This window comes from Eptatretus burgeri, chromosome 7, assembly GCF_056783735.1.
Source record: "Eptatretus burgeri isolate ZD-2024b chromosome 7, Ebu_testis_v1, whole genome shotgun sequence".
In the NCBI taxonomy this organism is placed as follows: domain Eukaryota; kingdom Metazoa; phylum Chordata; class Myxini; order Myxiniformes; family Myxinidae; genus Eptatretus; species Eptatretus burgeri.
Genome location: NC_140967.1, coordinates 76,866,275 through 76,885,774, shown reverse-complemented (window position 1 = coordinate 76,885,774; position 19,500 = coordinate 76,866,275). Strand labels below are relative to the sequence as shown.

General features: G+C 52.0%; 1 protein-coding gene across 4 annotated transcripts in view; it reads left to right on the top strand.

Moving 5' to 3' along the window:
* The window catches only part of LOC147023587 (uncharacterized), a 134,023-nt gene that overhangs the window by 49,406 nt on the left and 65,117 nt on the right, over nucleotides 1-19,500 (top strand). Inside the window, exon 2 of one of the 4 annotated variants that reach the window (XM_085889109.1) lies at nucleotides 2,658-2,720. The exons of the other annotated variants lie outside the window; for them this stretch is intronic. The gene's annotated coding sequence lies outside the window, so the exon portion shown is untranslated. The remainder of the gene's footprint in view (nucleotides 1-2,657; nucleotides 2,721-19,500) is intronic. 4 annotated transcript variants of the gene reach the window in all.

The following is a 19,500-nucleotide window of genomic DNA, read 5'->3' as shown; positions in this document are numbered from 1 at the left end:
TTCAGGGGGGCGTACGGCCGCCGTATCCTCGCCGTTGAGCAAATGTGACTTAGGCCTAGGTCTTAGAAATTGTGGAGACCGAAAACGTGGGGTTGCCGTACGGTCTTTGATTTGGTCGCACGGTGACCTTAAGGGGGCCCTGCGGCAGCCATAGAATTTTCAAGGCAGACGCAAGGTAGCTCCAAGGTGCCCGCAAGGCGACCGCAGGGGGCCCTAAGGCGAACGTGCGGCCAGACGGACGGTAACGAATGGGTTAATTTTTATTTTTTTTGACCAGTTTTTTTTTTCGGCTTGTCGAATTGCTATGGCGAACGTAGAAATGAAAAAAGTTATTACTCCGCGTTATAATTCCACGGCGACCCTACGACCTGTAAAATATAGCCAAACGGCGTAGGGCCACCCTGAGGCCACCGCAGAAACTCTGCGGCCGCCGCACGTTTCTGTCAATTCAGAGGGTGTACGGCCGCCGTATCCCTCCGTAGAGCAAATGTGACCGAGGCCTAACCAACCGTGAATGCCAATAACTCAACCACATGACTTAGGGTCCTCTGTCTAGTTTATCCGGTTACCAAAAAAAAAATCACGTGATCTAATTATCGGGGGATACACGCTCTCGGTACGCCATGTCCGAACCAGATCACTTTACCAGATCAGATGCAGCCGAGTGACACTGCCAAGGACGTACCGGCTAAAAGGAACAGATTGTTGGGAATAAAGTCCCGGCTAGGTTAGGATACGGACCATGTTGGATCAATGAAAGAAAAGACAAAAACGAGCTGGGAACATTTCTGCAAAGGATTTGTTACTTCGGCAGGTGAGGAAAGATATGTGGCACAGTGAAGTTTATTGTTGTGTGTAAGTAGAGAGAGAAAGAAAAGGTGGGTGCGCCAATAAAACAAGCAACTTGCGAAAGCAGACACAAAGCAGAATTATCCTGATATTCTTGCAGAATTCTGCAGTCTCAACTTAAGCGAGGATAGGTGCCATGACACGCGCGCACACACACACACACACACACACACACACACACACACACACACACACACACACACACACACACACACACACACACACACACACACACTCTCCGATGAAGAAGAGTTAATGAGAGGAGATGAGGCTAACCGTCTCTCATTACTTTGCACGATTGACCGACTGCGCCCCCCAGCACATTGTGGGGGGATGCTCTGCTGGGCGATACCTCCCTGACAGCTGGCGTGTCGTGTCCCGCTTCGTGCAGCTATGCATCGATCCAGAGAATGGGGCGTGACTGACAGGCGTGAAGGAGGGACTTTGGGTGGAGAAAGGTGGAGTCCGAAGCAAGTGGGCAAATTCGCAGCAGCAGGTGGGTGGGTGGAGTCAGCGGCAAGTCTGTGAAGAAGGGCGGAGCCAGCAATCGAGCCAAAGATGAATCCCAGGCTAGATAGAGCTGGACGAGCCGACAGGAACGGAAAACCACCAGCAAACAAACGAATGGCCCCGCGAACCGTCCTTTTATAGACCCTGTGGTGCAGGGTGGGGGCAACGACCCGAAGTGATGTCACCCCAATCGGGCGCTCTGGTTGGGCCCCAGCCAGCACACGGCCCAGCCGTGATGGCCGGAGGCGGCTCCACTTTACATCCGGCAAGATGATTCCGAGCTGCGGAATTGTCTCGCTCCGAACACCGTGACACAAATCGCCCTGCATCAAACTCCCGGGCTGTGCCCCGGCGACCGGTGGCAGCACCGGTCAATGCGCTGCCTGTCTGTACGCCATGCGGCCCGAGCCGTACAGCACAGCTCTGCCTGACAGCAGCCTCGCCAGGCGGAGAGGCGAGAAGACGTCTGCCGTCCACGGAAGACACCCGCATTTGTGGTGGTCAGTGAAGACAGACGGTAAGATGCTGTGGTAAACCCATGCGGAGACCCAAACAAGATGTGTGCTATTCGTGCCCTGCTCTGTGTATGATAATAAATTATCATGGGGCTGTGCGTGGGTCCGTTGCCATCGAGCATGCGGTTATTTATCAAAGGCGGTGGCGTGCACGGTGTCAGCCCTGATCTGTGTCAGGAATTTAAGGAAAGGATTGGATATAAATCAGGGTTGAAAAGAAGCTAGATATAATTACTAGATGGAGATTTGGATGAAAGGGTGCGTCCCGTACGATCCTGCGGTGGAGATTGAGGTTATGTTTTTTTATCGTATAGTTGGTTATTGCTTTTGCCTCCGCGAGAACATACATACGTGGATGGTGTTGCTGCGGTTTTCAGAAGCGGCCGTCTGGGTGTGGTGCCTGCTTGGATTTATTTCAGGAATAAGAGGAAAAGAGTTGGAATGAAGATAGAGATATAATAATCAGACCTAACTACGACATACACACAACGCACTTCGTCCCGTTTGACTCTTTAGACATGAGGGAAAGGTCTTGCTGCATGTATATTAATGAAATAACTGTCTGGGGATCACTGTATGGTGGATGCCATTACCTTAGAGGCATGCGGTTTTCAGAACCGCAACAATATTAACAGTGCAATATGGAATTGTGGAGACAAAATACTTTCGTGAATTTCAACTTATTTTTTGAGAAAATTGTGAGTTGATTGAAAAAACTGCAAGTGTGTGTGTGTGTGTGTGTGTGTGTGTGTGTGTCTGTGTGTGTGTGTGTATAAACAATAGACCTCTTCCACACTCCTGCAGCTGAAGAGGCTGCATAAAGCAACCCAGGAAGACCTACGCAAGGTAAGTGCTTTGCTGTTTCGAACCCTTCCCAGAGTGTCTCAACAAATATAAAGACGTTCACACATCGTACACATAGAGGAGTGTGGGAGGGGTGAATTGTTTATTTCGTCCTCTCCACCTGGGTTTAGTTGATTCGGTGAGAGCTGATTGGCTATTCCCTCCATTCAAAGGTGAGAGATGTGGGTGGGTCTTTCTATACGTGTGTGTGTGTATATATATTGTTGTGGTTGACGAAATTCACAAACCACCATTCAGGTCCCTTAGGTGAGATATCTCGGTAATTATATGTGTAGTTAGGCCCAAACCCGTTGTCTAGAGAGAATAATGTCATTCAGTCGGGCTGCGACTCTTCAGGATAGCCGTTTTTCTTTTACTATCTTTATTTTGGACCAGCCGCCATTACTACCACCACCAACCACGTCTCAACAGCCATCACACAACAACCACCAACCACAACGCCGCTTCACAACAACCACCAACCACAACGCCGCTTCACAACAACAACCACCAACCACAACGCCGCTTCACAACAACAGCCACGACCTTTACCGTCACAACTCGCCACCATCGCATCACCACCATTCTTGCGCCACTTGTGGGCACCGATACTGGACTCGTGCAGGGCGCGCACCGAGCAGCGTGTTCAGAAACATCACAGACTTTCCGAGAAAAACGGATCAAAAACGACTCGCGCCCACTTCTGTTCCGTCCTATCGGCGAGCTGGGGCAATTTGGCCCCGCCTCCAGGGCGTTGGAGTGAGGACGCTATTTGCAAATTCATGGATCAAAAAGCATTCACGCCCACTTTTCCTCGGTCCAATGGGGAGCCAGTTAGAGGTGAAGGGTCGGAGGTAAAGGGTCAAAGGTGGGGGAGCGAAGCCACGGGGGATATAAACGGCCGCGCTCGCCAAACAGTGGGCAGTTGTGAGTTCGGAGGGGAGAGTTCGAGTTCGCGGTTGGGAGTTGTCGGTGGAGCTGGGAAGAAGACGGAGCTGTGGAGAGGTGGCGGCGGCGAAGGCGATCGAGGGGGTGCTCGCGTTGGTGCCGGGAGCTGCAGAGGGAGAGGCCAGCAACGCAATCGAGGTCGAGGAGGAGACGCTCGTCGCGGGACCCGAGACAGGGTGATATCCTCCATCCCCCGAGCATCAACAACCCCCTCCTGTTTCCCCCCCCGCGCTGAGATAGTGCGACAAGGGGGCCCCTTTCCCACCCCCTACCAGACACTGTTCGCGAGGCCCGCGGAGTTGAGGCTCCACCGCCGCTCCGCGTCTCATCCTCAGACGGGTAGGCCCGACACGGTCTCGGCCCCAGGCCCGCCTACCCCCCTCATCCTTGAGGGTGGTTCTTTTCTTTTGCTTTGGGAATATGTGTTGTCGGCGCCGTCTGTGAAGTAAAATTGTATAAGTGTTGCCGTGTGCCCGGTAGTCGGTTAGATCTGCATTGTTGCATTTGCTTTTTGTGTAATATTGCATTGTCTTCTTCTTTTACATGTGCTTTTGGTGGAATTGTATATGTGTGCTTTCCGTTCATCGCGAAATAAATGTGCTTATTGTTGAACTGTTTTCCCGCTTCGCTTCGTCTTTTCCTCTATTGAATCTCCATCTTACTTCACGTAAAGGGTTGGTCGTGGGCTAAAACGCCCGATAATTAATCGAACCGTCCAGGTTGACGATAACACCGCTCGGTTATCCCGATAGTACGGAACGGGTCGCTTAAAGTGGCCCGTGTCCGAAGTCGACCTGCGGCGAGGTGCGATCGCCCGGTCTACCCTCCGTGTGGGTACTTAGGTAGGTCGAATTTGGCGAGCAACCCTATCCCACGCGGGGGGCCGATTGGCACGATCGTGGTGAGGCCGAAAGGCCCACCCGTGACTAGTTCCCGGCGTTAGTCCAAAAGGGTCACGACGGGATTGTCCGTCCGGTGGGCGACGTGCCGCGATTCGAGTTACGTGGCCGTTCGCACGCCGGCGGGCGCGAATCCGCAACACTGGTGTCAGGTCGTGCGATATAAACTCATCGCCCTCCTCGCGGCACTGGTATCTGAGAGCGGGAAAACGGGCTCTCCTGTCTCCAGCTAAATTCACGGGAATCGGTCCAGGGGTGAGAGGAGCGACCCCTGATTCCCTCCAAATTACGACTGAGCTAAATTAACCCTTTACGAGAAGCAAGATGGCGTCTCAAGGCGAGCGGGAGCCGGGGGTATTAGAAATGTATATGTGTAGTAATGTAGAATCCATGGTCCAGGATGAAAACCCCGTGCAGGAAATGTTGGTTGTGCAGGAACACGAACTCGCCCAACTGAACCCGGAGCCCGAAATAGGTGCGGCGGCGGCCGCGGTGTATGACACCTCCCCTCCCCCTCTCCACCAAAACCCCCCGATCCTTGCCGAAACGGCTCACCCAAGCGCACCCGACATGGCCCAGCTATGCGCCATGCTGGCGGCAATGACAGCGAGGATGGATACAAACACAAATGAAATGAAAAACGAAATAAAAGGCATGAACAAACAAATGAACGAAATGAAAACGAAAATGGAAACAAACGCACTCGAAATGAAAGAGCTGCGGGGTGAGACGCAGAACATGGGCCAAAGCCTGCAGGCGGGCATGAAGGCAGTGGCCAGGGAGCTCAAAATGGCGACGCCACGTGTGGGAGCGAACGAGCTGGGAGGGAGTGCAACGGCTGTCAGGCCCGCGGTGGAGGCGGGTAAGGAGAAAATAATTCGGGGGACGTATTGGGCGAGAAGCGTGACGGAGACGTGCACGAGGGAGACAAGAGACGAGGTGAAAGGAATTGGGAGGGAGAGAAAAGAACAATTAAGACGGAAAGCAAGGATGAGGTACGCGGAGATCGTGAAAGAGCAAGGAGTGAAAAACGGGGAAGGACGGGAGCGACTTAAGGAGAAAGCAAGGTTGACCTACATAAAGATAAGGGAAAGACGCCAGAAAGAAGTAGAGACCAATAGACACGAGGAGACGACAGAAAGAATAAAATGTATAGAGACACGGGAGATAGAGGGTGAATTGGACAAGGTTAGTGACGCGCACACACACACGGAGGTGGTGGAGGATAATGGGGGTGAGCTGGCGGACTGGGTAGAGACCCAGTGCGAGCAGCGGGATGGCCTCCTCCAGGAACGAGGGGAGGGAGTATGCCCCCTTGAGGCGAGTCACGACCAGGTGAGTTCGGTTGTGCTTTGCGAGGTTGAGGGGACGGGTGCTGTGGACAGGTGCACGGAGAGCTTGGGGGGTATAGAGGCCCCGGAGACCCTTGTGGGGACACGAATCCCCAGTGTGGTTGTCCCTGTGTGTGTGGTGCAAGGTGTGAGTGCGTCCCCGTGTGTGGAAGCGACCCCGTGTGTGAGTGGTGTGGTGGCGATTGTGCCGGAGTACGTGCTTCCCAGCACGCCGTGTGTGGAAGAGGCCGTGTGTGTGAGTGAAACGGCCAGTATGAGTGAGGCACCGCGGGCGAGTGCCCCCGCGTGTGTGAGTGGTATGGTTTGTGTGAAGGAAATGGCACGAGTGAGTGGAAGGCCGCGAGTGAGTGGAGCCACGTGTGCGAGGGAGATGGCATGCGTGAGTGAACGGCCGAGTGCAAGGGAGACCGTGTGTGTGAGAGAGCGGTATGAAAGGGAGATGTCGGTGGGCATGTGTGAACATGCAGCCGCGTCTCCCGGTGTGAGTTTAATGGTGTGGAGTGTGAGCGTCGTAACACGCGGGAGTGAGTGTGTGGAATGGAGACGTAGACTGCGACAGAGGAAAGAAAGCCGAGTAGCGGCTGTAGTTGTTTCGGGGACCGTGCCGGGTTCACCCAGCAGTGAGCACGAGGTCCGTGCTGTGCAACGCACGAGGCCCCCACGTGCTCGCTTGCGAGAGTGAAGCCCGGTCCGGAAACGCACGCGGTGGATTTGCCGATCCCGCGGAAGGGACAAAGTTTAGGCAGGATTACGGATTTGGACCGGATGGGTTCTCCACGCGATCGTGTGTGTTAAGCTCCAACGGGCAAAGCACATGTGTTCGCGTGGGGAACCCCTCGAGACGTGGGGCTTGTGTTTTTTTGTTTTTTTTATGCGCACGGTGACGTCATGGCTGCACGCGGGGTTGGAATCCGGCAGGAGGGGTATCCCTGCCGGATGGTACCGTCCAAGGAGGGACGAGGTACACGTGCCGCTGCATGACGTCACGGGCAGGTGCAAAGTGCGCGAGTTGTGAGTTGCCGCGCTGGTGCTGCGCATGTGGAAAAAAAAAAAAAAAAAAAAAAAGAGAAGCAAGCCTCACTTTCGGGTGCACAGGATTCCTGGGCAAGGGGTGGAAGACCCCCTTGACCAGGGCACAGGATGGAAACTAGTTAGGGGGAAGGGTTAGCTTAGCTAGACCGACTTCATGGGGCAGGGGTAAGTCCTCATGGAGTCCGTGGAATGGATTAGTTAGAGGGATTGTAGCAAGATTTAGGTTGGGAAATTGATTAATGGGATTATTTGAAGACAGTGACAGACAGTGAATGTGTAGAGGGGACATAGTTTAGCTACGTAGTGTTAAAAGGAACGTGTTGCTAGTTTAAGGGACGACGTGGGAGCACGAGTTAGTTAGGGGATGTAGTTAGAAGGATGGCAGAGTTCAGTGGTGTGTGTGTTGAAGAGTTGTGAGGTGAGTACATGATGAGTGAGTGAGGCCAGCGGGTCTGTGTGTATGGAGCGAATGGGGACTGCATGGTGCGATGAGTGATTGGGGGAGGAGTGACTCCCGCCCAAGGGACCCCGGGGTCAGTGTAGAGTGAGTTAGCTGGGTTAGTCAAATTAACAAAAATGGAGGTAGTTTTGTTGTTGGTGTGAATGTAGGCTCGAAACCCGTTTGGAGGGGTGCAGGAGCCCTGTTGACAGGCTGGGAGCGTGGCTGCGAAAGGTGAGTATCGCTGAGTGGGTACCCCGGGCACCAGGCTAGTCGGCCGTGGTAGGCCAAGGGCCCATGGGGGGCCGGGATAGCGTAGTGGGCACGGGTGCGCCTGCTTGGTGCGGGGGCCCGGGGCGCCATTAGCCGCGTGGGCAGTGTTGTGGGCACGGGTGACCCTCGGAAAGGGGCCTGGGAAGCCAGCCTGCCACGTATGCGTTTCAGGGGAGGTGCCATGGGGGGCACTCCCCGGTGTTAGGGAGCTGGTAGGCTCGGAGGCAGTGTAGTGCCCGGGGGTGCCATCGTCGGAGAATCGGCAGAGGGTCGTGCCTGCCAAAGGGAGCCAAGTGTCCCAGCCATGAGACCGTGTGAGGGCACGGAGAGAAAATTGGGGGGCGAGGCCCGAAATTGTGAGAAAACCAACACAGGCGACGGGAATCTGGGTTGTTAGAACCAATAGTTTAAGCGAGAGGCGCTTGTTGAAAGCCCCGGGGTAGTTTAACAGTTAAATGGATAGGGTAGATTAGGAAGTGTACCCCTCCGCACCATCCATCCCCTCGTTCTCGTTGTGGGTCGCTGGACCCTCTTTGGGTTAGATCGCTGAACTCTGGGGAGGCCATCCTGAGGCTTCGTTGGGCCTCGACACAGGACGTTAGCTCTCCCTTATTCCCCTCCGGGAAGGGAACGTAGGGGTTGGGAGTAGGCTAGGTGACAGGATAGGTTAGCCGAACAAAGACGATAAAGGGGGTTAGGGGACGATTTATAGAGGGGAAGTAAAAATAAAAAAATAAGTTGGGGCTAAATTGGGGTTTGACAAATTAAGGGAGTGGGTATAGACAATGACAGGCAAAGGCGATAGGTTGGGAGGGAGACCGTAGGGTAGGTCCGAGCCCGCCTTCCGAGTGGCCAGCACCACCGCACTCCCTCCACCAACCTCCACTGAACGGCAAAGGCTGGCCAGCTTCATCTGCTGGCTGCGTTGCTGCAAGGCAGAGGCCGGCCCACTTCATCGGCAGCTGTTGTTTTGCTGCAAGGCCTGTGCCGGCTGGATCGTCTGCAGCTGCTGTGCTGCAAGGCCTGTGCCGTTCGGATTGTCTGCAGCTGCTGTGCTGCAAGGCCTGTGCCGGCCGGATCGTCTGCAGCTGTTTTCTGCAAGGCCTGTGCCGGCCAGTTCGTCTGCCGGCTGTGTTTGCCTGCAGCGGCCTTCTTCTGCGGGCTGTGTTTGCCTGATCACCTTTGCCATGCCATGCCCACTGCCCCTGTTCACCAGCCCCGTTCAATTTTTGCTTGCCCCCCCTGTTCATTGCCATGTGCGCCAGGATCAGAAAGCAACAGTTTGCAAGCTGCAAGAACTGCCCTGTTGGCAGCTACAACACGGGCCTGCAGTGGCGGCCCGTGCACCGTGTTTGCGTTCATCCATTCATCCATTCATCCATCCATTCGTTGTGTTCATTGCGTGTGCCACTTGGGCTGGCACGGAGACTGCGTTTGTGCAGCCCATGCACCGTTGTGGTTCACTGCGTTCAGTTCAAAAGGGAAGGCCTTGGACTGCGTGTGAGCAGCCGGCCACATTCCCTGTCACCTGCATTGTTTGAGCCAAAGACTGCATGCGAGCAGCCTGGCTCCCTGCTAACTGCTTTCTTTTTGCAGAGTCCAGTGATCCTGGGCCATGGTTTAGTGTAAAATTTGTAAGTTAAGGTTAAGATGTACTGTACATATGAGTGCGCCCCCGGCATGTCTGTCTTAGCGCCGGCAATTTTATTTAAGTCGTCCGTGTGAGTGAGTTTGTTTAGGTAGTTACTCAGCCCTCAGGTTATTTATTTTGGGGACACGAATACCATGAATGTCGCACTCAGGGATCCGTAGGTAAAATGTACTAGGGGAAAACTACACATGATGGCACACGAAAATTTGACGACTCGGGACGAGTCTGTAAAAAGGGGAGGGGGTAGTGGTGTGGTTGACGAAATTCGCAAACCACCATTCAAGTCCCTTAGGTGAGATATCTCTGTAAGTATATGTGTAGTTAGGCCCAAACCCGTTGTTTAGAGGGAATAAATGTCATTCATTCGGGCTGCGACCCCTCTAGATAGCCGTTTTTTTCTTTTACTATCTTTATTTTGGACCAGCCGCCATTACTACCATTACTACCACCACCAACCACGTCTCAACAGCCATCACACAACAACCACCAGCCGCAACGCCGCTTCACAACAACAACGCCAACAGCCACGACCTTTACCGTCACAACTCGCTCTCGCAACCATCGCATCACCGTCATGCCCGCGCCGCTTGTGGGTGCCGATCCTGGACTCGTGTAGGGCGCGCACCGAGCAGCGGGTGCAAAAGCGCCGGCCTTTCCGAAGCAATCGGATCAAAAACGACTCACGCCCACTTCTGTTCCGTCCTATCAGCGAGCATGGGGCGATTTGGCCCCGCCTCCAGGTGCGTTGGAGTGTGGTCGCTATATGCAGATTCGCGGATCAAAAAGCATTCACGCCCACTTTTCTTCTGTCCAATGGGGAGCCAGTCAGAGGTAAAGGGTCGAAGGTGAAGGAGCGAGGCCCCGGGGGCTATAAAGGGCCGCGTTCGCTCGTAGTTGGGCCAGTCAAGTCAGTTAAGTAGAGTTGGGAAGAAAGTCAAGTGGAGTTCGGAGTTGAGTTGGGAAGAGCCAGTCAAGAGAGGAGTCTGAGAAGGCAGTTGGACGGAGCTGTGGAGAGTTGGAGAGGTGGCGGCGGCGAAGGCAGTCGAGGGGGTGCTCGTGTCAGAGTCGGGGAGCTGCGGAGAGGAGAGGCCGGCAACGCGACCGAGGTCGTGGTGGAGACGCTCGTCGCGGGACCCGAGCCAGGGAGATATCCTCCTTCCCCCGAGTATCAACAACCCCCTCCTGTTTCCCCCCGCACTGAGATAGTGCGAGAAGGGGGCCCCGTTCCCACCCCATTCCAGACACTGTCCGCGAGGCCCGCGGAGTCGGGGTGCCACTGCCATTTTGCGGCTCATCATCAGACGGGTAGGCCCGACGCGGTATCGGCCCCAGGCCCGTCTGCCCCCATCATCCTTGAGGGTGGTCCTTTTCTTTTGCTTTGAGTATATGTGTTGTCGGCGCCGTCTGTGAAGTAAAATTGTACAAGTGTTGCCGTGTGCTCGGTAGTCGGTAGTATATCTGCATTGTGTTTTGCTTTTACATTTGCTTTTTGTGTATTATTGTGTGTTTCTTCTTCTTTTACATTTGCTTTTGGTGTAATTGTATATGTGTGCTTTCCGTTCATCGCGAAATAAATGTGCTTTATGTTGAACTGTTTTCCCGTTTCGCTTCGTCTTTTCCTTTATTGAATCTCCATCTTACTTCACGTAAAGGGTTGGTCGTGGGCTAAAACGCCCGATAATTAATCGAACCGTCCAGGTTGACGATGACACCGCTCGGTTATCCCGATAGTACGGGTCGCTTAAAGTGGCCCGTGTCCGAAGTCGACCTGCGGCGAGGTGCGATCGCCCGGTCTACCCTCCGTGTGGGTACTTCGGTAGGTCGAATTTGGCGAGCAACCCTATCCCACGCGGGGGGCCGATTGGCATGATCGTGGTGAGGCCGAAAGGCCCACCCGTGACTAGTTCCCGGCGTTAGTCCGAGAGGGTCACGATGGGATTGTCCGTCCGGTGGGCGACGTGCCGCGATTCGAGTTACGTGGCCGTTCGCACGCCGGCGGGCGCGAATCCGCAACAATATATATATATATATATATATATATATATATATATATATATATATATATATATATATATATATATATATATATATATATATATATATATATATATATATATATATATATATATATATATATATATATATATATATATATATATATACATGTATACAGTCATGAGCTGCATAACGACGGATCGCATATACGACGGTGGTCCCATAATCGCATACACGACGGATCTGCCAGCTCCTATCCTATCGCCTGAAAAATTCCTATCGCCGAGTGATGTTGCCGATGTAGCGCTGCCAGTCGTATAAAAATAGCACGTACAATTATGTACAGTACATAATACTTCATAATGATGATAAACAACGACAGTGTGGCCCCGTTATAATGCGATCGTTGAGGTCCATAAAATGTCATCGCGAAAAAATCAGGGTCGTGCTAAATCGGGATTCAAGGAATCGGCTTTCAAACTGAACCAATGTTTGCACGTTTACCTTCTAGCAAGTAAATTACCTTTGAATTGAAGAATTCCGTGAATAAATCGTTGTTGTTACAGTCGAAATTAAAACACAAATTTATTTTTGGTGAAGCTTTTTATGTTGTCAAAACAATCGCACTGTTCCGAAAATATATATATATATATATATATCACAATTGACAGGTGCTCGTTTCTTCATTTATAAATTATAACCGATGCTTAGATTACGTATTTATAAAATCCAAACGCTATTTATTCACCTTTTTATAATCGATGTGAGAGGCGATTGTAAGCTGCCGCTAACAACACACATGGCCGTCATGAACAGCACAGAGGTAAAACTAATGCGTCTTCCGTCTCTCTTGGATGTGTGTTGCAATTGCTGACAGTATTCGGTGCAGTAACATGCTGTACAGGTTTGTAGCCGAGGAGCAATAGGCTATACCATGTAGCCTCCGTGTCTCGGTTTGTGTAAGTACGATGTTCGAAAATGAAAGAAAAAAAATATATATATATTGTTGTGGTTGACGAAATTCGCAAACCACCATTCAGGTCCCTTAGGTGAGATATCTCTGTAAGTATATGTGTAGTTAGGCCCAAACCCGTTGTTTAGAGGGAATAAATGTCATTCATGCGGGCTGCGACCCTTCAGGATAGCCGTTTTTCTTTACTATCTTTATTTTGGACCAGCCGCCATTACTACCACCACCAACCACGTCTCAACAGCCATCACACAACAACCACCAACCGCAACGCCGCTTCACAACAACAGCCACGACCTTTACCGTCACAACTCGCCCTCGCAACCATCGCATCACCGCCATTTCCGCGCCACTTGTCGGCACCGATACTGGACTCGTGCAGGGCGCGCACCGAGCAGCGTGGGCAGAAACATCACAGCCTTTCCGAAGAAAACGGATCAAAAACGACTCACGCCCACTTCTGTTCCGTCCTATCGGCGAGTGTGGGGCGATTTGGCCCCGCCTCCAGGGGCGTTGGAGTGTGGTCGCTATATGCAAATTCATGGATCAGAAAGCATTCACGCCCACTTTTCCTCGGTCCAATGGGGCGCCAGTTAGAGGTGAAGGGTCGGAGGTAAAGGGTCGAAGGTGAAGGAGCGAGGCCACGGAGCATATAAGGGGCCGCGTTCGTCAGTCAAGGCAGTTAAGAGTTCGGAGGGGAGAGAGTGAAGAGTTCGGAGCCAGTGAAGAGTTGGGACGAGTCAAGAGAGGAGACGGAGAGGGCGGTTGGACAGAGCTGTGGAGAGGTGGCAGCGGCGAAGGCGGTCGAGGGGGTGCTCGTGTCGGAGTCAGGGAGCTGCGGAGGGAGAGGCCGGCAGCGCGACCGAGGTCGTGGTGGAGACGCTCGTCGCGGGACCCGAGACAGGGAGATATCCACCCCCCCCGAGCATCAACAACCCCCTCCTGTTTCCCCCCGCGCTGAGATAGTGCGAGAAGGGGGCCCCGTTCCCACCCCATACCAGGCAGTCCCAGCGAGCCCCGCGGAGTCGGGGCGCCAGCGCCATCTTGCGGCTCATCACCAGACGGGTAGGCCCGACGCGGTCTCGGCCCCAGGCCCGCCTACCCCCCTCATCCTTGAGGGTGGTCCTTTTCTTTTGCTTTGGGTATATGTGTTGTCGGCGCCGTCTGTGAAGTAAAACTGCATAAGTGTTGCCGTGTGCTCGCGTAGTCGGTAATAGATCTGCATTGTGTTTCTCTTTTATATTTGCTTTTTGTGTAATATTGTGTTTCTTCTTCTTTTACATTTGCTTTTGGTGTAATTGTATATGTGTGCTTTCCGTTCATCGTGAAATAAATGTGCTTTATGTTGAACTGTTTTCCCGCTTCGCTTCGTCTTTTCCTCTATTGAATCTCCATCTTACTTCACGTAAAGGGTTGGTCGTGGGCTAAAACGCCCGATAATTAATCGAACCGTCGAGGCCGACGATAACACCGCTCGGTTATCCCGATAGTACGGAACGGGTCACTTAAAGTGGCCCGTGTCCGAAGTCGACCTGCGGCGAGGTGCGATCGCCCGGTCTACCCTCCGTGTGGGTACTTAGGTAGGTCGAATTTGGCGAGCAACCCTATCCCACGCGGGGGCCGATTGGCACGATCGTGGTGAGGCCGAAAGGTCCACCCGTGACTAGTTCCCGGCGTTAGTCCGAGAGGGTCACGACGGGATTGTCCGTCCGGTGGGCGACGTGCCGCGATTCGAGTTACGTGGCCGTTAGCACGCCGGCGGGCGCGAATCCGCAACAATATATATATATATATATATATATATATATATATATATATATATATATATATATATATATATATATATATATATATATATATTGTTACGGTTGAGGAAATTCGCAAACCACCATTCAGGTCCCGTAGGTGAGATATCTCTGTAAGTACATGTGTAGTTAGCCCCAAACCCGTTGTTTAGAGGGATTAAATGTGATTCATTCGGGCTGCGACCCTTTAAGATAGCCGTTTTTCTGCTCTATCTTTATTTTGAACCAACCACGTCTCAACCGCCATCACACAACAACCACCAACCACAACGCCGCTTCACAACAACAACGCCAACAGCCACGACCTTTACCTTCACAACTCGCTCCCGCAAACATCGCATCACCGCCATTCCAAACGTCGCCATGGCCATGGACCAGCACTTTAAACCCAACACCACCTTCGCCTCTCCTTCTGTGGCCATTCCCGCACCGCTTGTGGGCACCGAGCGTCAGGCTGTCCTGGCCTCGTGCGGGACGCGCGCCGAGCCGCGGGTGCAAATAGCGGCCTTTCCGAGGAGAATTTGGATCAGGAATGATACACGCCCACTTCTGATCCATCCAATCAGCAAGCGCGGGGCGATTTGGCCCCGCCTCTAGGCGCGTCGGAGTAGAATCGATATATGCAAATTCTAGGATCAGGGGAGACTCACGCCCCTTTTTCTCCATCCAATGGGCGAGCGTGGCTCCACCCCCGAGCTCGTTCTGATCCAGAAATTTGCATATGGGTTCTCCTGCCGGACTATAAAGCGCTGGGCGAATTTAGGAGTTGGAGAAGAGTTCGAGGAAGAGAGAGTTGGACAAAAGGTCGAGGCAGTCAAATCGGGTCTGGAGAGGAGCAGTCTGTGGAGCCGTGAGTCAAGTCGGGTCTGGAGAGTGGCAGTCTGTCGGGGTTCGGAGTCTGTCGGGGAGCTGCAGAGATGGGAAGCCTGAAGCCTGGAACGCGGTCGAGGTGGTTTGCTGCAGTCGGCTGAGGAGAATTGGGGAGGAGGTCGAATAGCTCGGGTCCAAGGCAAGGAAGACTGCGGTCGGCGACGAGCTCGCAGTGGAGTCGCTCGTCGCGGGACCCAAGCGGGCCAGCTGTCCTCTTTCCCCAGAGCATCAACAATTCCCCCCTTTTTCCCCCCGCGCTGAGATAGTGCGAAAAGGGGGCCCCGTTCCCACCCCACTCCAAGCAGTGCCAACGAAACCCGCGAAGGAGCGCGGAGTCCGGGCGCCGCGACATTTGCGGCTCATCACAAGACACGGGTAGGATCCACCCGGTCTCGCGGCCCACAGGCCCCGTCTGCCCCCTTGTCTTTGAGGGTGGCCCTTTTCTTTTGCTTTTGAGTAAATGTGTTGTCGGCGCCGTCTGTAAAGTAAAACTGTGTAAGTGTTGCCGTGTGCTCGCGTAGTCGGTAGTAGATCTGCATTGTTGTGTTTCTTTTGTAACATCTGCTTTTGGTGCATAATTGTTGTAATTGTATATGTGTGCTCTCCGTGTGCCGCGGAATAAATGTGAATTATGTTGAACTGTTTTTCCTGTTTCGCTTCGTCTTTTCTTTAATTGAATCTCCATCTTGCTTCACGTAAAGGTTGGTAGTGGGCTTAATACGCCCGATAATTAATCGGAACCGTCGAGGCCGACGATAACACCGCTCGGTTATCCCGATAGTACGGAACGGGTCGCTTAAGTGGCCCGTGTCCGGAGTCGACCTGCGGCGAGGTGCGATTGCCCGGTCTACCCTCCGCATGGGTACTTAGGTAGGTCGAATTTGGCGAACAACCCTATCCCACGCAGGGGCCGATTGGCACGATCGTGGTGAGGCCGAAAGGCCCACCCGTGACAAGCTCCCGGCGTTAGTCCGAGAGGGTCACGACAGAATTGTCCGTCCGGTGGGCGATGTGCTGCGATTCGAGTTACGTGGCCGTTCGCACGCCGGCGGGCGCGAATTCGCAACAACAACAAAAAAATAAAATATATATATATATATATATGTATATATTGTCCCTGTGTCGTAAGAGGCGACCAAGGTTGCGTCAGGAAGGGCATCCGGCATAAAACATGTGCCAAATCACTATGCGGATCATACGGATGATCCGCTGTGGCGACCCTTAACGGGAGCAGCCGAAAGAAGAAGATATATATATATATATATATATATATATATATATATATATATATATATATATATATATATATATATATATATATATATATATATATATATTTCGGCATGCCCCTTTCTTTGTTCCACCATCAGATTTTTGTTACTGCATGAAATGCAACAAGATTTGGCACATATACTAATTATATTATTGTCTTCCTTACGAGGCCCCTCAAAATTCATTTTGATGCATTTTCACAAACTCCAACTGATTCCATTCAAATTCGGTACGATTATGGCTTTTGGTCCAACTTAGGTCATTGGCTATAAATTTTTTCCATAACACTTCCGAGATTCGAAAAAATCGATAAATCGATATCCCTTATGGGATTTTCCATTCAAATCCACTGAAGTTTAAGGCCTACGGGGGACGCAAATTTCCACTTTGCCCCGGGCGCTATTTACCTCCGCTCCGCCAAGCTGTTAGGGTTAGGGTTTGGGTTAGTGTTAGGGTTAGCTACCCTAACCCTAACAGCTAACCCCTAACCGCTAAGCCCTAACCGCTAACCCCTAACCCCTAATCGCTAACAGATATTCAGGAAATTTGCAAGAAAGCCCGGGCAACGCCGGGCTTTATTGCTAGCCCGAGCAACGCCGGGCTTTACTACTAGTGTATGTATATATATATATATATATATATATATATATATATATATATATATATATATATATATATATATATATATTGTTGTGGTTGACGAAATTCACAAACCACCATTCAGGTCCCGTAGGTGAGATATCTCTGTAAGTATATGTGTAGTTAGCCCCAAACCCGTTGTTTAGAGGGAATAAATGTCATTCATTCGGGCTGCGACCCTTTTAGATAGCCGTTTTCTTTTGCTATCTTTATTTTGGACCAGCCGCCATTACTACCACCACCAACCACGTCTCAACAGCCATCACACAACAACCACCAACCGCAACGCCGCTTCACAACAACAACAACGCCAACAGCCACGACCTTTACCGTCACAACTCGCTCTCGCAACCATCGCATCACCGCCATTCCCGCGCCGCTTGTGGGCACCGATCCTGAACTCGTACAGGGCGCGCACCGAGCAGCGGGTGCAAAAACACCAGCCTTTCCGAGAAATCGGATCAAGAATGATTCACGCCCACTTCTGTTCCGTCCTATCAGCGAGCGTGGGGCGATTTGGCCCCGCCTCCAGGCGCGTCGGAGTATAATCGCTATATGCAGATTCGCGGATCAAGAATGATTCACGCCCACTTTTCCTCTGTCCAATGGGGAGCGTGGCTCCGCCCCCGAGCCATTCCTGATCCAAAAATCTGCATATGGTTTCTCCTGTCGCACTATAAAGCGCGGAGCGAATCAGGGCAGTTGGACAGAGTTGAGAAGAGAAAAAGAGTTTCTGAATCGCAGTTGGTGGAGTTTCTGAATCGCAGTTGGACGGAGTTGAGAAGAGTGGAGAGTTGGAGAGTTGTGGCGGCGGCGAAGGCAGTTGGGAAGAGTTGAGAGTTGAGAAGAGGAAAGAGTTGGAGAGTTGTGGCGGCGGCGAAACCAGTCGAGAGAGTGTCTGTTGGGGTCCGGAGTGGCTGGAGAAGCCAAGAATCTTTGTGGAGGTCGGCGCTCGTGTCAGAGTCGGGGAGCTGCGGAGAGGGGAGGCCGGTAACGCGATCGAGGTCGCAGTGGAGTCGCTCATCGCGGGACCCAAGCCATCCAGATATCCTCATTCCCCCGAGCATCTGGCTCATCACCAGACGGGTAGGCTCGACGCGGTCTCGGCCCCAGGCCCGTCTGCCCCCTCATCGTTGAGGGTGGCCCCTTCCTTTTTCTTTTCCGTTGAGTATATGTGTTGTCGGCGCCGTCTGTGAAGTAAAACTGTATAAGTGTTGCCGTGTGCTCTGTAGTCGGTAGTAGATCTGCATTGTGTCTCTTTTGTTACATTTGCTTTTGGTGCATAATTGTTGAAATTGTATATGTGTGCTTTCCGTTTGCCACGGAATAAATGTGCTTTATGTTGAACTGTTTTTCCCGTTTCGCTTCGTCTTTTCTTTTATTGAATCTCCATCTTACTTCACGTAAAGGGTTGGTCGTGGGCTAAATACGCCCAATAATTAATCGAACCGTCGAGGTTGACGATAACACCGCTCGGTTATCCCGATAGTACGGAACGGGTCGCTTAAGTGGCCCGTGTCCGGAGTCGACCTGCGGCGAGGTGCGATTGCCCGGTCTACCCTCCGCGTGGGTACTTAGGTAGGTCGAATTTGGCGAGCAACCCTATCCCACGCGGGGGGCCGATTGGCATGATCGTGGTGAGGCCGAAAGGCCCACCCGTGACTAGGTCCCGGCGTTAGTCCGAGAGGGTCACGACGGGATTGTCCGTCCGGTGGGCGACGTGCCGCGATTCGAGTTACGTGGCCGCTCGCACGCCGGCGGGCGCGAATCCGCAACAATATATATGATGTTCGCATAGTTAACGACGCATTTCTCAGAACGTAACCCCGTCGTTAAGTGGCGCATGACTGTATATATATATATATATTCTATAAAATACCACCCGTTGCTTCGTTGACGGCAATACTAAAGGGGAGAGAGGGAGAGAGGGGCGGGGAGAATGAAGAGGTGGAGGAGAAAGGAAAGAGGAGGGAGGGACGAGGGGTGGGGGAAGGGGAAGACTGTGAGGTGAGAGGAAGGGAAGGCAGACGTGCAGTGGAGCATTAATTACTCTTCATACTGTCTCTTCAAAATGATTCTGCAAGGAATAACTGTGAAGATGGAAACAAAATTGTGTTCAGCTATGTGTTCACAAACATTATTCTTTCCTATCGATAATGGGTGCTCGGCAAGTGGCTTAAGCACTCCAATTAAATGGTTGATAAGGAACGATTGGCCAGGCTGCCGCTGCATACCATCAAAGTCCCTTTAACTTTCAAGCCCGTCTTCACCGTGCATGCAGCAGTTGATGAAATAAAATTATTTCATCCACAAAATAGTTGCAGCTTAATGCAGAACAACCCTGGAGACGTCGCAAAGTTCAATCGCCTGTTAAATAAACATTGCAGAAAATCCACAATTTTGCCTGCTCATCTGTGCACGTGTCACGTGGTACATCGTTTGTGATCTGCACAAACATATAGCTTGTTGTTTTTTTTTTAAACATCCATTTTTTTTTTAACCAGATTTGCTTTGATTACCTGTAGAGCACATCACGAAACATCCAAAAATGTAGATATAGATCTGGCAGACGCTATGGATAGGCAGTCCCTCTGGGGGACAGGGCGTGAGGTTGAGCAGTGAATGCATTAAATCATAT